Source organism: Vicugna pacos, chromosome 12 (assembly GCF_048564905.1).
Source record: "Vicugna pacos chromosome 12, VicPac4, whole genome shotgun sequence".
NCBI classification, from domain to species: domain Eukaryota; kingdom Metazoa; phylum Chordata; class Mammalia; order Artiodactyla; family Camelidae; genus Vicugna; species Vicugna pacos.
The window spans coordinates 29417280-29441670 of NC_132998.1; the positions used below are offsets into that span (position 1 = coordinate 29417280).

General features: G+C 36.7%; 1 protein-coding gene across 25 annotated transcripts in view; it reads left to right on the forward strand.

The window, feature by feature from the left end:
- The window catches only part of PAH (phenylalanine hydroxylase), a 361485-nt gene that overhangs the window by 94914 nt on the left and 242180 nt on the right, over positions 1-24391 (forward strand). For 21 of the 25 annotated variants that reach the window (XM_072973153.1, XM_006205894.4, XM_072973150.1 and 18 more), the window contains 6 exons: positions 8387-8509; positions 12250-12800; positions 14251-14412; positions 15076-15163; positions 16121-16200; positions 18760-18903. The gene's annotated coding sequence lies outside the window, so the exon portion shown is untranslated. The remainder of the gene's footprint in view (positions 1-8386; positions 8510-12249; positions 12801-14250; positions 14413-15075; positions 15164-16120; positions 16201-18759; positions 18904-24391) is intronic. The other 4 variants (XM_072973160.1, XM_072973151.1, XM_072973161.1 and 1 more) reach the window with 4 other exon arrangements.

Here is a 24391-nt window from a genome sequence, read left to right on the forward strand (position 1 = left end):
CTTCTAGGAGGTTTATTATATCTTGTCTTATGTTTAAGTCATTGATCCATTTTGGTTTTATTTTTGTGTATGGTATAAGAGAGTGTTGTAGCTTCATTGATTTACATGCTGCTGTCCAGTTTTCCCAACACCATTTGCTGAAGAGACTTTCTTTATTCCATTGTATATTCTTGCTTCCTTTGTTGAAGATTAGTTGATCAAAAGTTTGTTAGTTCATTTCTGGGCTCTCTGTCTTGTTCCATTGGTCTATATGTCTGTTCTTGTACCAATACCATGCTGTTTTGATTTCTGTAGCTCTGTAGTATTGTCTGAAGTCAGGGAGAGTTATTCCTCTAGCCTCTTTCTTTTTCTTCAGCAATGCTTTGGCAATTCTGATTTTTTTTGTGGTTCCATATAAATTTTATTATGATTTGTTCTAGTTCTGTGAAATATGTCCTGGGTAATTTGATAGGGATTGCATTAAATCTGTAGATTGCCTTGGGCAGTGTGACTGTTTTAACGAGAACAAACTATTTAATGTCAACTATGTACCAAACACTGTTAAAGGCACCTTCACATACATAATTACATTTAATTCTTTCAATAAACCATTTTTACAAGTGGAGTAATTAAGAGACCAAGAAGTTAAGTGGTTTGTGTAAGATCCCACAACTAGGGGGTATCAAACCAGAAAACCATTTCATTTGTATTTGGCTCCAAAGAGGTTGCCTCAAAATCAACTGAAAATTCTCCTCCTTTATCAGTTCCTTACTGTGATATTTTCTGCATCACTGTTACATTTTTATGTTTTTCAAAGGAAGGAGGAAATCTTTTATATATAGATACATTTATATATATATGTATATATACGCACACACAAACATTTGTATATATGTAAACATTTGAAAGAACGATAACTTGATTTTCAAATTTAAAATTCTTTGTTCATATGGAACCCTTAGATGAATAATTGCCTTGCTTTGACTTGAATTATCATTTACCTATGAACACTCTGCCAGATAGAGTTTAAATTAAATTATTTTGAATACTTTATTGTTGACTTACTGTAATATCAGGTCATGATGTTTGAATGGTGAATGTGAAACATTATCATGTTGATTTCCATAGATATAAATGAATCATGATAATGTATGCTGAAAATTCATTACATAATGGCTAAATATTTGAAAAGAAAAACCAATTCATTATTTTAAAAAGACGGTTAAACTGCTTTCTTTTCATAAATGCTGCTCCTTATAAATTCTGAATTACATCTCAAAGGAGTTTTAGGTCTTAAGCATATAATAAAACCCTAAGAAAAGGAAGTACCCCCCACAGTCATTAAGAGAACAGATTTTGAAGTTAGAAAAATCTGAGTTGATGTGCTCTCACTGCGGATTACTTGCAGCATGACCTTGGGCAGATTGCTTATCTTTTTCATGCTTCAATCACCTTAGCTATAAGATGGGGCTAATAATAGGGCATCCCAAATAGGATTGTTGAGAGATTGGAATGTTGATCCACATAAAAGGGAGGAACAGAGAGCTCAGCACCCAATGATCACTTAGGAGCTATTAACTGTTTTTCCTCTTTATAACTAGGTCTTGATTAGTTCAGTTATAGGTACATGATCACTGATTTAGCCAAGTACAACTGCTAGAGAAGATAAATACAGAATGGTTAAGCAGCTTGGGCTAGCTGGACTAGAGGCAATCAAGGAGGGTCCCATAGAGAAGACGATGGGTTAGGTTAATCTTAAAGAGGGGTTGGTGTTGGGAGGACAAACTGGCCTAGGTATATTCATGGGAACTGGAGGGTCAGAGTTTCACTTTTGCTTCCTTGTTTCAAATTCACAGCATTTAAACATTTTATCCCTGGGTAGAATAATGAACAGTTATTTTTAGGAACTGTACAATAAATATTGAGCCTATATATTGTATGCTTATAAAATAAAAATTTTTTGACACAAAATGATTAAACTATTAGACAGATTTCTTCACCAGGGCCCAAATTGTTATATGGTGTCTGGAACAAATGAAATGTTTATTTTTGCTCTATTTTTCAAGCAAGAATGAGTCTGAGAGACTGCAAGGCACTTAACCTGTCTTATGTTGTATTACAATACCTAGATTTCAACTATTTTCTCAGTGTCATTTGATTAAATATTAACTCAAAATATTAACATGATGGTACTATTGATAACAATTTTTGTGTATGTATGGAGAAAATAGTAGTTGTTACAGTGAAAAAGAGGCCTTCGTTTGATCAAGTTAAGAAGTCATGGTCTTCAAATTTCTTATCCAGTTTTCATTTTATAGTTGGTTCTTTGTTAAATATCATAAAAACTGTTTCTTGTAAAGCATAGTTTTACCAAGATAAAATACTAAAGGCACTGAAATAAATTATTGAAAATAGAAAAAGCAGATTAGCTTATTTTGATTTACTTTGACTGACTCTTAAATCAGTTTTTACAAAATTAAATATGCATATTAAAAAATCAAACATACTTATTAATGAATGAATAATATAGACTGAGAAATTTCTGAGAAATTCAGAGGATTTTTGTGTTTTCTTATACTTGTAATAAGGAGCCTCTGAGTTCACACTGAGTAGGGAAGAAGGTTTTTTTAAAACATAGTCCAATGGTCATTTTAAGCTCTGCATTTTTATTCTTCTCTGCTTTCTCTTCCCCAGATTCAAAGCCTCCATCTGTTGGGCCCAAAAGTGGCTTGTTTACTCTGACCATATGAACAGATAATCCCTTTCTCCCAGGTCTATGTCTTTAAAAAGATATTAAATCTCTGCACGGTTGAACTACTTTTATGACTTCATTTCCAATATTTGGAATGTTTAGGTTCCAAGGGTTATATCCACACTGTTGGCAAACAATGACATCTTTTTTTTTAAGTCAGTTTATTTAAGTTTGATCACATATGGCACAGGGTCATATGGCATAAGATCATTAGAATATATTCTTATATTCTTCCCAATCCTTTAAATCCTGCCCCTTTAAAATAAAACTAATTGCTAAAGAGGTAAATTAATGTATGGCAAATGTTTACCAAGTGACATTTCTGTCAGTAGAACTCACTTTGATTTCCAGTTAATGTTCTATTAAAAGAAACAAACCAATTTCAATTGCTATTGAGAGAGTTGATATCCTCAATCACATGGCATCTTTTGACCTCAGTGTTCTTCAGTGATCATTTCTTAGAGTTACATAGAATGCTTCCATATTTTGGTTTTCAAAATATTAGTTTATTTTGGATTTACTTTGACTGACTCTGTAAGCTTGAAATTAAATTGACTGTTTTAGGATGACCCACAGTAATTGTTTAGCAGTTGAATTACTGCTGATCATTTCTGTTCTGTCAGAAATATGACCAAATTAAGTAAACTCTGTCTGTTATTTTGGCTGCTTTATTGATTAATTCACATCTGTCCCACCTGGATGTCCTTCATTCACATTTTGGCTCATGCAACTCCCTCAAGATCTAACTCTAGTCTCTTGAGTTGCTCTAGCTGGACTCGTCTTCCACTGTTTTAAAAAAACTTGATCTGTGCAACTATTAGGCACTTAGTTCCTGACATACTGCCTGATCCAATAGTTATGTATGTATGTGTCCCATGTCTCATCTAAATTATTGCTGATTGAAAGCCAAGTTAATATTTTTTTCTCCAGAGTGGTTTCTATCCTTCAAGGTTCAATAAATGTTTGTGGAACAAATTAAGAATTGGGGGTCCAATATTTGATCTTACAGTTACTAATCTTTGCATTCCAACTTTATGAGAAATAATAATCAATACCAATTATGAAGTGCTTAGACTGCTCCCAGTATTTAACTAGGTACTTTATTAATGTTATCTTACTAACCTTTTAAATAACCCTCTATGTTAAGGGTTATTTTCACTCTTCTTTTCACCTAAAAAATATATGAAGCTCAGAAAGGTTAATTAACTTGCCTATAATTGCTCAGCTAGTATTTGATAGAAGTGGAATTTAATGGCACATCTTCCTGACTCCATAGCTTGTGCTCTTCTGTGAAGCAATTATGTCCCTCAAGAATTATTATTGTTGGACAGGTAGGAATACTGGATTTAAGAAAGTTTAATAATCTTGCCTAAGGATATATAACAAATAAACATTACTGAAATTTCTCTAGTAGGTGGATTTTCCAGTGTCTGTTTCTGGTTAATTTTTCTTATCTTAAGGTAATAATATTAGACACTTTTTATACTGTTGGAGTGGGGCTCAAGTTCTGAAAAATATAATCCTTTTTTTCAATCCTCTGGGATTACTTAAACAATTTTATTTATTTTGGATATTTATTGATTACATTTGTCCCTGTTACTTTGTGGAAATAGGATAATACAATAATATCTGCTTACCTTTTTTTTCTTTGCTTCTGTTTACTGCTTACCATTAAATATGTTCTTTTACGAGATGAATAATATATTTGCTTCTGAAACCACCATCAGATAAAGACCTACAGAGATGTCCATATATTTTTAGAATCATCATTGGTTATTTAGTAGGAATACTAGTTTAAAGATGGTGTACCTTGACACTCTGGGTAAATTTCTAAAAGTAAGTGGAAAGAACATTAATGACATGAACGGGAGTGGGGAGGGAAGTCAGAAAAGAAAGTGAAAGGTACATTATGTCCAAGTAAAAAAAATAAGTTAGATTTACAGCCTTGAAATCAAAATAACAAAGGACATTTTGTGTGTAGTTATTTGTAGTACAGTTTTATATGTCTGTAGCACTGTTTTTGATCATTTCTGTCTTGATAGTAACTTAGGGAATTTTCACCTCTATTTTCGTCTTTCATGAAATGCCAGGCATTGCTTAGGTTAGAGATAGAGAGTTGACCCTTGAACAATAGGGGTTTGAATTGTGCAGGTTCACTTACACATGAATTTTTTTCACTTGGAAGTACTATAGCACTACATGATCCCAGTGTGTTGAATCTGCGGTTGTGGAACCACAGATAAGGAGGAACCACATGTGTGGAAGGCCAACTCTAAATTATACCTGGATTTTAGACTGTTTGGAAGGTCAATGCCCCTATTCCCCACCCAATTGTTCAAGGGTCATTGGTACTTAGAATTGACAGACAATTGTCAGAGCAGGTCTTCGGGGCTGAGAATAAACATATAGGAAGACTCCTGTAATCCAGGAAGTGAAAACCATTATCACCCTTGTATAAAGCATCCATTCGTGAGCCAGACTACACGTGGACCAAGCCACATTAAGCAGATGACCTTAGATGGGGTGCCGTGCTGCTGGTGTGGGCGCTTGGAGCAGATGGCCCTCATCTTCTTGAAGGGCATCAGCTCTTTCCTGGAAGAACCCTTCTTAGGTTGACAACAGCCCAAGCCCCCAGCAGGCCAGGAATTGGGGCTCTTGCCTTTTTTGAAACTAGGACTTTCAACACCAAAAAATCCAGGTGGCTGAATATTTTATTTGGTAACATCGGAAATGTGGTGTACTGAAAATGAAATGTATGAAGGCAGTCAGAGCTCAGATTCTTTATTCACTTGTCTGTTCTATAGCTCCAGTTCATACCTTAGCCGCATATTGAAATTGATTCTGGGAGCTTTAACAAATACTGATAATTGGGCTGCACCCCCAGAGATTCTGATTCACAGGCATACCTCCTTTTATTGTTTTTCACTTTATGGCACTTTGCAAATACTGAAGGCTTGTGACAACCCTGCAGTAAGCAAGTCTGTCGTTGCCATTTTCCAACAGCATTTACTCATGTCTTCTCTCTGCATCCCACTTTGGTAATTATAGTAATATTTCAAGCTTTTTCATTATTATTATATTTGTTATGGTGATCTGTGATCAGTGATCTTTGGTGTTACTATTGTGATTGTTTTGAGATGCCATGAATTGCACCCAGATAAAGCAGTGAACTTAAGGAATGAATGTTGTGCATGTTCTGACTACTCCACTGACCGGCCATTCCCCCATGTCTCTCCCTCTCCTCAGTCCCCTCTGTTCCCTGAGACACAAAATATTGAAATTAGGCCAATTAATAACCCTACAATGGCCTCTAAGTGTTCAAGTGAAAAGAAGAGTTGCACATCTCTCACTTTAAATCAGGAGCTAAAAATAATAAATCTTAGTGAGGAAGGCATGCTGAAAGCCAAGATAAGCCAAAAGCTAGGCCTGTTGTGCCAGTTACCCAAGTTGTGAATGCAAAGAAAACTTCTGGAAGGAAATGAGAGGTGTTAGACATGAGTGACAAGAAACTGAAACAGTCTTACTGCTGAAAGCTTGAGTGATCTGGATAGAGAATCAAACCAGCCACAACATTCCGTGAAGCCAAACCCTAATCCAGAGCAAGGACCTAACTCTCTTCAATTCTTTGAAGACCAAGAGAGCTGAGGAAGCTGCAAAAGAAGTTTGAAGCCAGCAGAGGTTGGTTCATGAGGTTTAAAGAAAGAAGCTGTCTCCATAATATCAAAGTGCAAGGTAAAGCAGCAAGGGCTGATGTAGAAGCTGCAGCAAATTATCCAGAAGATGTTAGATAATTAATGAAGGTGGCTACACTAAACAACAGTTTTTCAATGTAAATGAAACAGCCTTCTATTGAAAGAAGATGCCATCTAGGACTTTAGTAGCTAGAGAGGAGAAGTCAACGTCTGGCTTCAAAGCTTCAAAGGACTGGCTGATTCTCTTGTTAGGGGCTAAAGTAGATTGTAACTTTAAGTTGCAGCCAGTGCTCATTTACCATTCTGAAAATCTTACGGCTCTTAATTACACTAAATCTACTCTGCGTATGCTCTATGAATGGAACAACGAAGCCTGGATGACAGCACATCTGTTGCCAACATGATTTGCTGAATATTTTAAGCCTAACATTGAGACCTACTACTTAGATAAAAAAGATTTCTTCAAAATATTACTGCTCACTGACAATATACCTGGTCAGCCAAGAGCTCTGATGGAAATGTACAGTAATAACTTTATTGTTGTTTTCATGCCTGCTAACACAACATCCATTCTGCAGCCCATGGATTAAGGAGTAATTTCAAGTTTCACGTCTTATATTTAAGATATGCAGCAATATGGATGGACCTGAGGATTGTCATTCTAAGTGAAGTGGGCTGGAAAGAGAAAGAAAAATGCCATATGACATCACTTATATGAGGAATCTGAAAAATAATAACAATAGTAATAAGGACACAAATGAACTAATTATCATTTTTATTTCTTGAATATGTATAAGCACATCTGACTGTTCTTTATGATTGGATAACTGCATTCTGTTGATTCTTATTTTGTAGTTGGCTTTATTCATTTGATAACTGTATAAGTTTAAAAAGCTAGAGATCTAATCTATTCTTAGAAACAATAATTAGTACATATATGAAAACTGAAAAAATGTGCAGTATACTATATATATGTATTTACATGCAATATAATGTGTATGTGTGGTCAAACTATAATAATTCTACATAAAACAAAAAAGGGGAAAAAGTCTTATATTTAAGAAATACATTTCACAAGGCTATAGCTGCCATAGATAGTGATTGCTTTGATGAACTGGGGCAGAGTAGACTGAAAACCTTCTGGGAAGGAAGAAATTCACCTTTCTGGATGCCATTGAGAATATTCGTGACTAATGGTAAGAGGTCAAAATATCAACATTAACAGGAGTTTGGAAGAAGTTGATTCCAACCCTCGTGGATGACTTTGATGGGTTCGAGACTTGAGTGGAGGAAGTAACTGCAGATGTGGTAGAAATAACAAGAGAACTAGAATTAGGAGTGGAACCTGAAGCTGTGACTGAGTTGCTATAATCTTATGATAAAACTTAAATGGGTGAAGAGTTACTCCTTATTGGATGAACAAAGAAAATGGTTTCTTGAGATTGAATCTACTGGTGAAGATGCTGTAAAAACTGTTGAAATGACAACAAAGAATTTAGAATATTACATAAACTTAGTTGCTAAAGCAGCAGGAAGGTTTGAGACGACTGACTACAATTTTGAAAGAAGTTCTACTTTGGATAAAATGCTGTCAAACAGCATTGCATGCCACAGAGAAATCGTTCATTAAAGGAAGAGTCAATTGATGGGACAAACTTCAATGTGGTCTTATTTTAAGAAATTGCTGTAGCCACTCCACCCTTTAGGAACCATCACCCTGATCAGTCAACAGCCATCAAAATGGAGGTGAAACCCTCCACCAGCAAAAAGATTATGACTTGCTGAAGGCTCAGATGATGGTTAACATTTTTTAGCAATAAAGTATTTTAAAATTAAGGTATATACATTTTTTTGCCATACTGCTATTCTGTACTTAATAGACTACATTGTAGTATAAACATAACTTTTATATGCAATAGGAAACCAAAAAACTTACTCTTTTGCAATATTTGCTTTATTGCAGTGGTCTGGACCTGAACCCACAGTATCTCTGTAATTAGAATAAATGTAGCCTATAGGATGGGATTTTTAAAAACTTCCCAGGTGATTCTAATGCACAACCAACATTGAAAGCCACTGGCCTAAGGTACCCCTTTTCTTGCTGATACAGCATATTTATTTTACTTTCTTCTTTTTTTGGCACTACCATCGGTAACATCCTTGTTTCTAACAAAACACTAATGACTTCACTATGTCCTCTGTAGCTGGGAAAAGAGGACAGCCTAAGCACTTTCATAGAATTAAATCTAATGGCTAAATATGATTACTAGTATATTGTTAAGCTTATTGTGGCTAGAGGTTTGCTAACAAAAAATATTTTTTACTTATCAGAAGAGCATGATAAATCATTAAATGTGTAATTATAATATTGATGTGTCTTTCGGGCAGATTTTAAAATTGCAAATGGTAGGACACACTAAAACAGGGCATTTTTCCCCTGAATATCTAATTGAAATTATTTTAATAATTACAAAAAGTGAACATTTTTGCAGAGATTGGGGCATGTACAGCATAGGGACATTTACCATCTACATGTCTTTTTAAAAATTTTATTGTCCCATCTTTACTTACTTTTAAGTACATAATGTAGTAAGATTTTTCCATAACATTCAATTACTTAATGATTGTCCATAGAAATCCAGAGAGTTTAATTATGATTATATGACAGTAAATGATAAGTAGTAAAGTAAGAGTATTATAGTATAATAATGCCAGAGATCATGATTTCCATAATAGATAAGTGCCACTAAAATTTTATTTAAGTAGAATTTATATTAATAAACTTTCTTTCAAAGTATTAGACAAAATTAATATTCAATGTAATTTTCTTGTGAATCTTTTTGTAAAGTGAATTATCACAAGTATATCTTTTGTATATATTTGGATTTCCGTATGTTGTTTTTTCCCTCAGGTAACTACTAAAATAATTGTTTTTTATTTCTTAAAAAAGATGTTTAATCACTTAACTCAAATTGATTGCCATATATTTCTACTCCAAATGTTAGAGTGGCAATATCTTGTGAGTCTACATCTGATGCTTGTTTTATTGCAGATGGTTAACGTGGGATAAAAGGACTTCTGAGAAATTAGAATTTTGGTTCTTTGTGACCTTTTAAGACTTTATAACAGAAAAAAAAAGTAATTTGGAAACTGTCATAAACAACATTTGCTTTAAACAGACCAAAATATGGCAATATATTAAAAATAATATTTCATAGGCTATTTGGTGAACTTTTCTGTGCAAACTACTACTATAAAAAAAGAGATATTATAAATCAATAAAAAAGTTAAAAAAAAATTAAAAAATTAAAAAAAAGAGATATCGCCATGGTTATATCAGTGTAGAGAACACAATGTAGCCATTATCTCAAGTTTCTGCTTTAAAAATTAAGACCGAAATGAAGTCTGGAGAAATGCTTCATACCACAGCTGAAAGAAAATAAATTTACATTAAGCACAAATGCAATCTATAGTGTCCTTACATTTTCCCATCTCAGAACAGGTGGGTCTCAGAGCTGAGTTCCAGTGCTGAATTTGGAAAGCTCATGAGAAGAAGGTGAACAATTAGTTCTTTTGTTGGCTTATTGGAGCTAGGAGGTTGGAGAATCTGTGTGATTCATGTTCTAAGACTTGGAATAGTAGTTAAACTCCATAAGCCAAGTGAAGGAGAAGGAAGAGGAAAAAAAATTTCACCCACCATGAGAAAGTGCTTCCCTCACTTACTACTTTTATCTTAAATTGGCCCTAGAAGAGCTTTCCAGATTACTTAAGATTCATCAAGTGTTTAGTTAAATAAATATACAAGTATAAATCTGTAGGACTTAATGAAGACCATTCCTTGAAAAGGATTTATAACATAAGCTAAATGGCCTTAAACCAAATGAATTTAACACATATGTTTCAGGAATGTTTTTGATCCTGTGTAAGCTCTCCTGTTAGTTTCAAGCCCTTTTGAGAGGGCAGAAGCCATGCTGTCTGCACCACCCTGTCCCTGGCAGTGCCATACAGAGTGCCTTACTCAAAGTGGATTGAGTGAATATCTATTAAGTAAACGAGTATAGAATTTAAGATGGGAAGGACTTTAGAGGTAATTTGGTCCAACCTTCTTTTGAAAGACCAGGAAAATGAGACCCAGAGAGGAAAGTGACCAGCCAACAGTCACACTGCTCTTAAGATCAAAGCCCTGGTTGTGACTGAGATTCCCTAAGTCGTATTTCAGGTCTCTTTCTACTCTACCTTTAGAAGGTAGAGAATTTGCCAGTTATTTTTCAAATTGCCCGTGGAAAGTGGTCCGAATAGCAGGTGCAGCCACCGGACGTGGTTACCCTATCTGTTCAGTTGTATTTACTTTTCAGTATGTTTGCTTTCCAAACAAGAGAGACCAGCTCCATTAGGTAAATGACTAATCTACTAAAATGGAATTGAAATAAATGAAGTAGCATCTGAGTGCTGTGTGTTGTTAAGAGGTGGGGAAAGGGAAAGTCAGAGACAAGGGAAGGACAATGTGAGAAGAAACACCTAATAAAAAATTTTTTTGAAGCAAAACAGCTATGTTTTCACCAAGATTTTAAAACAATGCCAATGTGTATTTTGAGGCCAGGTGACTTTTATGATCTTCCTTGTCAATAAATTTGATCACTTTTTCCAAAAATGTAGTAGAGTGTAATAATAAGTAGATGAATAAATACATAAATAATAAATGAATATAATATAAATTTTATTAGATGTTTATGTTTCTTCAAGTGACTTTATCTGACTTTCTCTTCACAATGTTTGAATGGTATAAGAACAGCATTCTGCCATGAGCGATTGGTTATGTTGGCCATTTATTCATTCTCTTATCCATCCAGCAACATCTATAAGGTATCTGCTCTCTTCCAAATGTTATTTTAGATACTCTAGACATAGAGTCAGAAAACCTTTAATCCTTGATTTCCAGTCTTCCTGGAGGAATGTACACATACATAATTTCAACATAATGTAAGAAATGCTTTGCTAGAGATGTGTATAAAGTGCTCCTGATATCAAGGAAGACGTGACTCTCATTTTGTGTATGGAGCAGGGTGGGGATGCTCAGGAAAGGTTGCAAGGAAAGTGTAATGTTTGGAGTGAATCTTAAAGTAGAAATTGATTAGCATTCCTGTTAAAACAATGGTTCTGGCATTAAATAAATAAACTCTGGCTGTAAGCCTCTGCACAGTCCAACCACTGTTGTGCCCAGTGGATGTACTGTTACTTCAACTCTGGCTAATTCAGGAACGTGGGTGACTCTTCTGGGCTCCAAATTTTGTAGGTAGGAATGTGAAGAATCTGGAATTAGATTCCCCATTTCAGATACCCAGCATTGTGTCTTGCCAGTGTGTTTTTCCTTCTCTGTTTTAGTTTCCTCATTTACTAATGGTGATTATAATAGAAACTACGCCTAGATCTATCGTTAAACCTGTGTGCGCCTGCATGGCCTTACCAGTTGTTTCTGGTATCTGTTCAGATTGCTTGGTGTCTGTGCCATATGGGCTGTGTGATGTTTTGAGGGTCTCTCTGACCCAGAGTTGCTATGTGGTCTAAATAACAAATGCATGTTTAGGACTTATCTTAGCACCTGGCATATGATAGCACCCAGTAAATGTTGATTTTTTTAAATGATAATATTTATAATTTTTAAGTAATATGTTAGATAGTAGTTGGATAACTCTGAATATGAAGGATATCAGTAAGGATTTTTGCACATGATGGAAGGATCATAACTGTGGGTGAAATGCTTAGTTTTCAGGGCTGTATTTTCTGGTAGTATAGCCTTGTCCTTACTTCTCCCATTCCTTTCCACAGTTCTTTGAAGCTGGAACCTCAACCAGCCTCCAGTTGAAAGTTCAAGCACATTTTGTCTCTAGTTCCTACCTTCATCCTGATGATAAAGCAAATGTTTTTGTCATCTGCATCCTCAAGTCTCCTTCTCCATCCCTTAGACCAATATGGTTTGGAAAAGTGCTGAGAAGACCAAGCCTTATTTGTACTCCCCACACCCCTCTCCAAGAGAAATCACCCACTCTCCACCATGCAGAGCTGATTGAACCAGAAATGGGTATCTGAACCAAGGAGAGTCAATCCTAGGCTGGCTACCTAACCATCTATGGCCAATGCAGAAAGATAAGCTGGACCAATTCTACTCTCTCGTGGTAGGTGACATGAAACGAATTTTCCAGCTGGCAGTGAAGCTGAAGGTGAAGGGTGACTCTTAGCATGGCAAAACCAAGAATATTTCCAATTCAAAGTTGTGAGAGATCAGAAAACAGATGGAGTACAGGAGGAGGAAGCTGACTTCCAGAAAGACATCCTGAAAGTGGTGCAGAGAGAAGAGACAGTTGAGTCAGGGGAGGAAGGTAAGAGGGGAAGCAAGGACTGAAGCTGATCACAAGAGCTACCTGGGACCCTGGTGACTTTTTGGTCTTGTTATGATGATGATGATGATGATGATGGTGATTACAATAATTATAATAATAGATAGCATTTCTTGAGCATTTTATATGTTTTAGGCAATATTTTAAGCATTTATATGAAATTACTGAATGCTTACAAGGTTTTGTTTTATTCCAGTTTTATATAGAGTGCCCATTTGTATTCTCATAGAAACCCCTTGTGCACTTACTCTAATCCATCTGTTTTTGCGAAAACAACTGAAAGCTCAAGGAGACAACTAAAGCAGGGACTCAGCCACACTCCCAAGTGCAAGAATAGTGGCCCAGTCTCAACTGCCCCACAGACCTCAGCTGTCAGCTCTGACCAGTGACTGCAGTACTAGAGGCGATCCCTGAATTGTCTGCCTACCTGAACCCCTTTTGACCCCACACTGCTTATAGAGCTGACTTCTACCACCTTGATTCAGCCCATGCTCCTAACTATTCTCTGGTCTTTCTTCTTCTGGTCCCTCAGAAAACAGAGCCTAGTCCTGACCAGCTGGTTTGACTGGGGCACCCCATAGACTCATTCTCACCAGTCTGTACTCATGAGACCTCTATCCCCCTCTGTGTCCCTGGATCAAAGATATAATTTTGATCAGAGATGGGCAGAACTCCTAGAACCAGAACAGGCAGCCTGGCCCCCAAATAAACAACAGTTGCTGGGCCTTACAGCTGGGGCCTATCTCTTCAAGAACTATCATTGGGACCGTTAAACTCCCCACACCGTGTCCAAGCAGTCGAACTGCTCTCTAGTCTAGCACTACTCAAACTTCAGTATATAGTTCCTGGGGGCTCTTGTTAAAATGCAGGTTTGTAATACAGTAGACCCAAGATTCTGCATTGCTAACAAACTCTCAGGTGATGTGGAGTCTGCTGGCCCACAGACAACACTTGGAATACTAAATCTCTAGAGCAGACTTTTTCTGTTAAAGAATCAGGGAGTAAGTATTTTGGACTTTGTAGGTCATATCGTTTGTATTGCAGCTGCTCAACTGTGTATTGTAGTATGAAAATACCGTAGACCATATGTCAACAAATGAGTGTGGCTGTGTCCCTGTAGAATTTTATTTACAAAACCAAGCAGTGGCCAGACTTGGCTCATGCCCGCCCACCGCATTTCACTCTATTATTGATTGCATTGATGGGCACATTAAATAGCTTCCCTAATCTCTGCCCTTCACAATGTAACTTTTCAGATCCTTTTTTTTCCAGAGAAGGAATCTATCCCCCCTCCTTTTTTTAAATTTAGGCTTTCCTCATGACTTGCTTTGGTCAATAGAACATGATGAAAGTAACACTGTGCCAGTTACAAGCTCAGTTCTCAAAATACCTTCTGTACTTCTGCTCTCTTGGGGCCCTGCCTCTACCAAAGGGACAAGTCTGCACTAACCAATGGACATTGAGGAAGCATGAAGAGGAGAGTCAAGGCACCACGAAAATGCAGGGACTGAGCTGTTGGCAGATGCATGTGGGGGTCCAGCCATGACCAGAATGGCCCAGATGAGCCCAGTCTGAATTGCCAAGTTTCAGAATCGTGAGCAAACCAAATAACTTTTGTTTTATTGCAGAGTTTGGATTGGTTTTTTGCACAATAGAAACTAACTAATATACTTTCTATGGGATAAATGAGTAGCTTATCAAGAATCCTCCCAACTACCACAGGAATTAAGTATTATGTCCATTTTATAAACAAGGAACCAAGTTTCAGCTAGTGGAGCTGCCAAGGATAGCACAGTGGTTAAGTGACAAAATTGGGATTCAAACTGGTTCCAGGGCCTGGGCTTTTGTCACTGTGCCAACATTGTTTGCCATCTCAGTTTGGTTTGATCCTCCTCTTCATCTTCACCCACAACCCCAGTATCACCCTACACGCACACACAGCAGGATGCACACACGTGTGCACGCACACACCCACACCCACACACACACGTGGCGTTGTGGAGGACTTGACGTTGGAAGTTCAAATCCACTGGGAAACACTAGCTAACATGTTTGCTGTAGGGTTTGGATTCTGACATAACTCTACAACCTGTGTGATTGCTCTCAGGATGGGTTGCATGTGTTATACTTCGGAGCACACAAGATTTAACTTCATGTATATCCAAACCCACCAGCCAACAAGCTACGTAAGAAAGGTTGACATTAGTGCCCCTGTTTAAAACCTAAAAATTTCCTTAAAAAAATGTATGTTTTGCAGCAAGTAGGCACTGAATAAGGGGTAACCAGTTCCCTGGACACTCTGCATCTGACAAGCTGCTTCATCTGCTGGGTCTATAGTCCTTTTGGTAAGCACGATTTTTGGTTTCACAGTTTTAATGAAAGATTGATTTTCTTCCTTCCCGGACAAAGATAAACCTCATGAAATGGTGATTTAATTCACAACACAAAAGCATGAGAGCTCTCCTTAAAATTAAAAGAAGTCTTCACACAAAAAAAGAGCAGGTTCATTCATGGTAATAGACCACTTTATTATTTTTTAAAGGCAATAGAACTTTGCTAATTCTCACTAATGATAGAGGAGGCCCATTGTGAGAACCAATTTTACTGATTACTGAATCATATAAAATATTCTGAGAAAGAAAAAATCTTGGTCATTCAAGACCCCATTGCAGCTCCATGTGTCTTGCTGAGAAATAGGCAACCACTGCTGTTTTAATTGGGAGAATAATCAGGTTTGCAGTTTAGTGAACAGAGATAATCACAAATACCATCCAAGTGCAGACATACATTTCAGCCATTATTAAAGAAGACACTTTCAGGTGATAAAAACCAGCAGATCCCATGGGGCAAATCAGCAGCTCACGGACTTCAAGGTAAGTGTTTTTAGAAGTGTATTTAATGTTTAAAGCAATTAGAGGAGGTAGGTTTCCAGTTATACTGAAAGAGTTTATTTGTCTGGCAAAATCTGACCAGTAATTTATTATGTCAGTGTACACTTAGAGTCCCCGTATTAAAGTAGTATTTGACATGAAAGGTTAAAATCGGATGTGGAGTTAAAATACATACCCAACTCACAAATACATGTAATGGGTGACTAAGATGTTGAAAAGTGGTGGTTAATTGAGATGTTTAAATAAAATGTATTTGTTCAGAAAATAAAGAAAAACAATGAAACACTTGGAAAATACAGGAGTTCCTGAAATATAATCTTAGCACTCTTCAACAATGGCAGCTGGGAGGTGGATACTCCCAGAGAAATTGTCTTGCACTTGACTGAGAATAGTTTCTTACTCTGTTTCCAGGGCCACCAGAAACGTTTCTGAGCTGTTTTGCTGACAGAAGGCACCACCAGAATTGGCAAGTTATTCCAAAGTTAGTGCATGTATGTATTTTAAGTTCAAATTTCTTCATTGCTTTATTTTAAAGAAAAACACATGGATTCATCATGTAAATGAGAGGCAGTTGTAGTTGGATCTCTAAGCACAATGTTAGCATTATAGGAATTCACTCACCATGTGTGAAAGGCATTCCTATAGAAGCTTTGTATATATGAACTCTCTTGATGCTCACATCAACACTGTTAGATAAGTGCTATTATTAAAGCTACTTACAGATGAGGAAATTGAAGTACAGAGGAGTTACATAACTTACTGAAGCTCCCATGCTAGTAAGTAGTGGAGTTAGAATTCAGACCCACAAAATGTGGTTCACTCTGTACTCAGATCTCTACTGCCTTGATACCATTACAAGGAGCACTTGTCTATCTAGACTTCTGCAGAAAAAAATTCTTCTGAAAGTTGTTATAAACATAGTTTTGTCTAAAGAAAGATCATCTTAATAATTAATATTTTCATGAAAAGCTCAAATTTGAATGCCAGTTCTAAAATGATCAGTATCTTTTTTCTTTTCTTGACCCTCACACTGAGACTCTCTTGATGCCTCTACCTTTAGCTAATTCAAGTTACCATATTGGAGAAAATGGGGACAAATCTGACTAAGTAGGAGATGTGGTTTGACTTGTCACAAAACCTGCCATGGGTAGAAACTGAGCTGTTAAATTGATTCAAGTTGTTTTAGTACAAGTCTGGAACATCTGGGTCTTGAATTATACAATTAGTGCAAAAAAGTCAGTAGTATTTATGGAATTCTATTCATATCCTATAATTAGTTTGCTCTGTCCCAGAACATTTATGATGTTTAGGCAGACAGATTATTTCAAAGTGATTTTTAATTAGTGAAGTTATAGCCATGAAAGTTTCTGCATTTCAACACAGACATTTGCATATTCTTTTAGTACTTATATATTGATTCCTTACTAAGTAGTGTTGGACTATGAAAATGACCAAGATTAAGTTCTAGACTTCAAGGTACTTAATAATCCGGTGGGAGAAAGAATACATGTTCACAAAAAATATCATGCAGTACAAAATAGGACAATTTATAACTGAGAAATAGAGTGAGTGCTGTAAATGTTCACAGGGAAGAGGAAATGGAACACTGCCTAAGCACATGAAAAAGTTATAAAGGTGGACCACATTATATATATCATAAAGTTGCATCAACAAATTTTAAAATAGTGTGTATAAAATCACAAATTGATTGATTTTGAAAAGAGATAATTTTTAAAAACCCATATATTTGGAAATTTAAAGCATACTGCTAATTAATTCGTGTATTATAGAAGATATTTTACTAGGAATTATAGTAAAATATCATGTGAATAATAAAGAGGTACTTATAAAAAAAAGTCCCTGCAGGGACATTAATGACCTTAAATTAGTCTGATTAGAAGAAAGAAATTAGAAGAAAGAAAGACCAAAGGCTAGCAAACTAAATATCTAACTTGAGTTATAAAAAGAACAGCATAAGAAGTCCAAAGAAATTAAAAAGAAAACTGATGTATCATATTAATATAACAGCAAAAATAAGTGAAAAAGCAGATAAACATAGAACTGAGAGAATCAACAAAGCTAAAAGTTAATTCTTTTAGAAGGCCAATATTCTTGCCTCTGGCAGAATCAATGGAGAAAGAGAAGAAAAACTTCAGTGATATGAGGAATGAAAATAGGGACATAATTATAAATGCAATAGAAATTAAAAAGATGATAAGAAAATTACAAATATCTTTATACCAAATATTTTGAAAATAAATCCCTAGAGAAATTGTTACAAATAACCAAAGTAGACTCAAAATTAAATAGAAACCTGAATGGTCTTATTACCATTAGAGAAATTGTATCCATAGCTTAAAATCTTCCCACAAGAAGAACACCAGGCCAAGATGATTTTTATAAACTCTAGAAAATAGTCAACAAATAGCTAATCTCAATCTTGAATTTTTCTCAAAAGGAAAAAAAAAAGATTTTACTCTCCAGCTTATTTTATGAGCTAGTGTAAGTTTCATATCAACAGACAAGAAAACTATGAGAGAGGAAAATTAAGTGTAACTCACTCATGAATGTAGATGAAAATTTTCAAAAATTATTAGCAAAGCAAATTCAGAAATTAACCCCACAATTTGAGCTTATTTGAGAAATGGATGTTTGGATCAACATTAGAAAATCTATTATGGCAATTCATCATGTAATGTGATACAGGAAAATCAAGAAAATGAAAGCATATTTACAAAAACAACTCTTAGTAAACAGGAAATAGAAGGAATATGCTTCACCTGGAAAAAGATATCTAATAAACATTTACTACAAACATTAAAAACATTCCCTTTACTGTGAAATAAGATAAAGATACTTACTATCACCACTTCTAATCGGTCTTAAAGCAGATATTCTGGACAGAACAATAAAAACAAAGAAAAGAGCTGAAAATTATGAAAATAGGAAAGGAAAAAACAGATGTCATTCCTAGATGTTATTTAAATAAACTCCAAAATAATTTACAATTTATGAATGAATGAATGAAAGTCAGTTGAGTTTGTTTGTAGACTGAACAGAAGAAGCTGACGGAGAGGAAGAGACTGAGGTACAGGAGAAGATGAGAGAAATGATGAAGCAGGGTTCCTGAGAGAGAAGCAAGAGAGGTCAGGCTGCTGGGCTTGCTCTAGCCCCCTCCTTGTACCACACACAAGGTAAGTTTACTGTTGTGTAAACTTTGATTTGAGGTGGGACATCCAGGTAGGGACAGGAAACAGATCCACTCAGAGATGGGAGAAAGTGTCCTTGTAGGCAAAATATACTTATATGAGGGAAATGGGTACAGTTTCATTTGCATAGCTAGTTTTTCAAGATCTGCCAAGGTTGTGGCCTTTCCTTCATTCCAATCCCAATTCCTGTAGTACATTATTACCTGAAAGTCCTTGACAAGTTTATCCCCTCCTCTCTGCAAGTTCCATGGGCACTGGTGGTGGTTGCCTCAAAAATTATGACATACAAAGTTGGGTCTGCTGTAGGTCTTTCCTACAGCTTGAGCCCTAGGACCTTGCTTCACAGACTCTTGGCATGAATTGCAAGTATATAGATCTTTATTGTAGAGCACTGTGTCCTTGGGGATTCAACTAGAGGGAAATTCTGCCCTCAAATTGCTTAAAATCAGATAAGGATCCTTAAACCCTGCTATTCAGTTTCCTTGCCCCAAGGTCAAGGAACACAGACATTAGCATTGGAAGGGATGATGGAAGGGACTTCTCTCATAAATGCAGAAAGCCAAGGGCCCACTGATTAAGGGGTTTACTGTGACCACAAAATTAGCCTCTAACTCCTGATTAATGCCTTCCCCTATACCATGATGCTACCTTGAGAAGCTACTTTTTGAGAATATCAGTGTGAAGTGTAGTAGAGGATGTGAAAGACGAAGGGATAGTCCTTGACCTTCAAGGCTGCACAATTAATGCAGGCAGAGTCCCAGATAATTGTATTATTGAGAGGTTTTTTTTGATGATTAAATGCTGATATGGGTATATAAGTGAATACAGTAGATGACTCTTGAAAAGTGGGAGTGGATTTTATTCATGTCTATTCCAACACAATACCGAGTATATAGTAGGTATTCAAAAAATTACGCTATATGGATTTTGAATCACAAAATATTTAATATGTTTGGATTGAATATTTCCTGGAGTCTGGGACTTAAACTGGATGTTTTATTTTACATTTTTCTTTGAGACAGGAAGTCGGCTGGTTTATAATATTTTTCAAAATCATGGCTGCATTAAAAAAAACCCGAAAATACAAATGTTCATAGAGTTCTCATTCTATGCATATTAAACTCTACATGGAATGTTCTAGAATCTTCTCTATGTAGTACTTTCCCCAAAATTTATTTCAAGCATTCATCTGGCTTTGGTCAAAATAAGACCAGTATTTCCTGAATCATTTGACATTCAGCTGTTGCTGAAGATGTTAAAACTACAAGCAAACCTGCTAATCGTTGTCAACAAAGCAGCTTAATCCTGGCTGACCAGCGATTTGTTTTGGAGTCTTTGGAACAACAGAGAGATTCAAGTTTATAAAAAGAGGTAAATAGTCGGTTAGAGATTAGAAGCGAAAAAAGGAAAAGACTTCTTTCCCCCAGACCACACACTGATAGGGAATCTTCCTTGAGCAATTGTTTGAGAATGTTTCATGTTTCTTCCCCCTCCCCTCCCCTTGGCTTCACTGCCCATTCCGCCCGCTTCCTCAGCCACAGAAGGTTTGATTGACACTTGTCACCACTGATAGAGAAAGGTGCTTCAGGAAAAAGGAGGGGATAGGGGCAGGCAGCCTCGTCAAAAGCAGCGGCAGTCAAAAGATGATTCCTTCTTTCTGTGTGTGTTTTGTCTCTCTAAATTATTCAAATCTGGGTGGCATCTAGGATAACTGGCATTTTGACACAGCTTAAAGGATTGTCTCACTAACACTATTGAACTGAAGCTGCCACTCTTTAAAAAAATGTATAAAGAGCTCTTTGGTATAATCTGATATGTCTGTAGAACAAAAAGCAGTTTCATGTAAAAGGCCTTAAATATTTTTGAGCAATTATATTCATTTTTGACTTATTTTGTTCCATCCATCTATAAGAGTAATCTTTATTAGCTTAAGAGAGGGCAAAGCTCTTACTTGGATTTCTTTAAAGAGTATACATAATAGTTTGGTGGATGTTGGTTGGTTACACAAGTGAGGCAGCTGGTTGAGAAGATATATGTGGAGTTTTCTAGGCCAGAAAATGTTTGCCTTTGTCAGAAATACCTTTAGTGCGGGGCTGTAGAAGGAGCACTGGGAATTTAGAGTGGTCTGGTTATAGCCCCAGACATGCCACTGCCAACTGTTAGGTCTTAGAAGAGTCACAGAAGCCCTCTGGGTCACGTGTCCCCCAACAGCTCCACAGAAGGAGACAATAGACAGGTGGTCCTTACCTCCTTTCAGCTTCAGGATCATGTAATTATTGACTCATTCCTTTATTTATTCTTTTTAGTAGCATTTTGCCCTTCACGGTCCTTTATGAATGGAGACAATTAGTGGAATTTTAAAACTTTAGTTCAGCAATTGATTATTGGTGCTTTTGTGGCAGGTACTGTGCTGGGCACACATGGTGTGTGTGTGTGCGAATGGGAGGGGGCAGATACTAAGATGAATCACCTGGTTTCTATTCCAAGGACTTTGTACTTTTCATTTCTCTTTTGTTGGCCTACTTTCTTATTTCCTGTAGGTAAGATGCTCTGAATATAGGGTCATTGGATTTAGCAAATAAAAACACAGGATGCCCAGTTACATGTGAAATTCAGATCAACAACAAATAATAATTATGCAATATGTTGAACACACTTAGGCTGAAAATTATTCGTTGTTTATCTGAGATACACATATAGCTGGGCATCCTGCGTGTTATCCAGCTACCCTAGATGAAATGACCTCCAGAATGTTTCCTTCAGTTATCGGGAAAGTTTTGCTCTTACCACATATTTTTAGCCTTGAGTAAAACAGAGTCCAAGAGAGTATTAGAGATATACATATTTTATCTGGTAGGATTGGTTTATTCATGCATCTAACAGATATATCTTGAGGGCCTACTAAGTGCTGGGAAATAGGATAGATCCTGGGCATACAAGCAGAGCAAGATAGACACAGCCCGTATTCTCAAGATAGACATTTAAAATGTAATCACAGGTAATAAGTGTTTAATTCCCATTTTTATAAGGCCCATGAAGGAAGATAAAGGGTGAAATGAGAATGTTCAGCAGAGGTACTTAATCTTGTCTTGGGGGTTGCAGCAAGCATCTTGGAGGAAGTGATATTTAACCTGAGATTAAATGTCAGCTGGGTTCTTGAGAAGAATGTTCTGGACAGAGGAGCCATTAAGGAGGTTTTGTGGCACCCATGGGGAGACAAGTTCAAGCCTGAGGGAAATTAGAAATAACAGTAGGTAGTTTGTTGGTTTTTTGTTTTTGTTTTTATTATTATTATTATTATTTACTATAAATGCAAGAGCAGCTGTTACCTCAGGAAGAATCACATTTCTAGAATCAAATATTAGTGTTGCCATAGACTGTAACAGAGCCTCAGATCAGAGGGAAGGAGGGAAAACAGAGGAAAATATCTTAATGCCTCTGCCAGTGTGCCAGTGAGTCCATGCTTGTCACCCAGAGCCCATGACCTGTGAACTTAAACTCAGCTGAGAGAACTCTACCATTGAGAGGTTAATTCAACACCATTTTTATCACTCTGGTATGGTGGGTGGTATATTAGTTTGCTAGGACTGCCATGACAAAGTACTACAAACTAGGTGGCTTACTTAAACAACAGAAACTTACTTCTTCACAGTTCTAGGGCTAGAAGTTCAAGACAAAGTATTGGCAGGGTTGGTTACTCCTGAGGCCTCTCTCTTTGGCTCATAGATGGTTAGCTTCTCCCTATGTTTTTGCACCATCTTCCCTCTGTGTGCATGCATGTCTGAGTCCAAATTTCCTCTTCTTATAAGGACACCAGTTATATTGCATTAGAGACCTCACTAATGACCTCATTTTAACTTATCTCTTTAAAGTCTTCAAATACAGTTACATTCTGAGGTAACTGGGGGTTAGGACTTGAACATGTGAACTTGTAGGGGCCACAGTTTAATCCACAACAGGTGGCATTGAAGGACAAACTCTATTACCTCCTCTCTCACAGGGAGACTTTTGAGATACTTGTCTTATAAAATTTAGAAATTTTCAGCGTAGACAGTTCCAGTCCCAGGTTGGTCTTTTTTTTTTCCCATCCAACGTGTTCTCTAATTTCCATTTCTCTGTTGAGTCCTGTGTTCCAAGGCTTGGGTATTTTCATCCTGCTCCATAGTAGGCACAAAAACATGTGGTTGATAGAGCTTGGTTGGAGTGGGCACCTAGCTAGGCCGTCAAATGGGCCAACTTGCCCTCTGCACCACCAGCCCTCAAATCCAGGCCTTTAGGCAGACCTGAAGGGCATTGGGTTCTATAGACAGTCTTATCCAGAATTACTACCTTCTATGGGCAGTCTTGAACAGAGAGAGATGAAAAGAGACTAAATCTTCAGGGATTACAGCCTTTTAATTGATCAGTGGCTACTACTTATCTCTTAGGCTACTCATTCCTTCCCCATGGAGAGGAACAAGTAACCGAGAGGGTAAGAAGCCAAGAGTTCTACTCTATTGGAGATCCCTCCATATGGATAGAAACCTGAGAAGTGTTTTATTAGTACCAGTATCAATATCAGTATTTGCACTAGTATTGGTGTCAGTAGATAGTATTTGCACTAATATTGGTATCAATATTATTATCAGTGTCAGTATTTGTTGGCACTAACATTGGTATTGGTGTTAGTATTAATGTAATAAGGTGTTCGTATTCATATAATAAAACATCTAGAACCAAGTTTTCACACAAATAGGAGCCAAGAAAAGTTTATTTCCTTCTCCTTCACTCTTCCCTTCACTGAAATTTCTTCTTTTGTTTTGGGGAGAGATTTATCCTTTCTCTTCTGTACAGTACATATTTATGGAGAATCATTTTACTAAGTCAGATGAACTGCCACTGCAAAAAATTGACTTTGGTGTATAGAGGTTTTTGGTTGAGAAGAACTTTGAACAGTAGATTCATTCTTGGGGAACATGGGGGAGCTCCCGAAGGAGAAGGGAACCTTTTTGACAGTTTTAGTGAGGTTTGGTCTGGGAGAGATGAGTAGTGAGGTCAGGGTAGTTGGGGATGGGCCGAGTAACAGGAGCAAAAACTCCTTCTCCCCAGTAGCTAGCCTTGCAGAGATGCAGCAGAGAGAGGGATTAACGTTTCAGGAGAGTCAGTGGGAGGACATGTCTGGGTTTTCAGTGGTGTCCCTTGATGGTTACAGTTGTTTCCATCCAACAAATAATGGGTTGTGGGGACGTTTCATCTTACGATGTCTTGCCTGAGGAGGACCTGCTTGTCTGTGGGCTTGATTTTGATGTTTTTACACGAGCAATCTCATTACTCTGGATATATTTTTCAAGTAACAGCTTGTCAGCATACTTTGTTAAATATAGAACACGCCTTGCTAGATAAAGTAGACCTTTGTGTAGGAGGAACTAAGCTGTTAGCACTGAAATGAAGTGGAACAAAGTCTGTAGAAACTGCATTTGTCGGTGTTTTGGAA